Raw genomic sequence first — 1233 nt, 5'->3', positions numbered from 1 at the left:
TCGTACTGATTTTTCGCGACGAGTGTCAGGATTACTGTATTAACCGAGCGAGAGCGACGGTAAAAAAAGTTAATTTTGTTTTATTTAACGACGTCTGTAGAACACATTGATTTTTATCTTATCATCGGCTATTGGACGTCAAACATATGGTAATTCTGACACATAGGCTACTCTTTCCGATAAGCAGCAAAGGGTCTTTTATATGCACTTTCCCAGACAGGGCAGCACATACCACGGCATTTGTTGAACCAGTTGTGGACCACTGATTGGAACGGAAAACAGCCCAAACTGCAAATGGGTCTACTGAAAAGAATCGATCCGAGGACCGACCGCTTCACAGGCGGACACGCTACCGCGTGAGCTACACCCTGCTCCCAGAACGACGGTAATGCATGAATCCTGACACGAGTTTCGTAAAATCGGTAAGATTCACACCCGAGTGTAATAATTTCTTTATTATCCACATTATCTAAAATATTATTTCTATGAATATAAACAAGCTAGGACTATGTCAAAGCGTTTGAAACGCAACTAAACAGACAATAAGATGATTTTTCATAAGCGTTTACACTGGGAAAGCCGCATTAAGTTATGACGTCGCTTCACAAAATTACGTCATTCGTTGTGCACGTGTAATCATTATGACACACGTGGCAAGGGCGTAGCATGAGCTGGACCTGGGGGGGGGGGGGGGTGTTCGAATATGAACCAAGTGGACCTTTTCTATTTTATTTTTGCACCACCAGAAACTCCATATGTATAAACCTGTATGTTTTAGTTCTGAAAGCGGACCATTTGCTTCAACGGGGGGGGGGGGGGGGGGGGGGGGGGGGGGTCCGTCCGAAACCCCCGAACACCCCCCCCACCCTGCCTACGCCCCTGCGTGGGTCATACTGGTTATATTTCCCTTAATATCTTGAACTATGTGAATAATAAACAATAACAGTATATTCGTGTACAAGGAGGAAACAGACGGATACAACTGAAGACCCGGTTACTACACTAGATCCTATTTATTTTTATTACTTTAACATTAAGACTGCAAATTCCACCAATTCTATACCCACCATTTTCCAAGGAACTCGTAGTCAACGGTTCCCTCAACACAGGCGTGCTTGAACACCTCACTGTTTAAAAAGACCCTGGCTTCTATTCAAGAAATCGAGGGCGGAATGTAGCCCAGTGGTACTGCGCTCGCTTGATGCGCGCGCGGGTCTAGGATCGATCCACGTC

This window comes from Gigantopelta aegis, chromosome 7, assembly GCF_016097555.1.
Source record: "Gigantopelta aegis isolate Gae_Host chromosome 7, Gae_host_genome, whole genome shotgun sequence".
NCBI classification, from domain to species: Eukaryota; Metazoa; Mollusca; class Gastropoda; order Neomphalida; family Peltospiridae; genus Gigantopelta; species Gigantopelta aegis.
The sequence above is the reverse complement of the archived record's forward strand: the minus strand, read 5'-3'. Positions refer to the sequence as shown.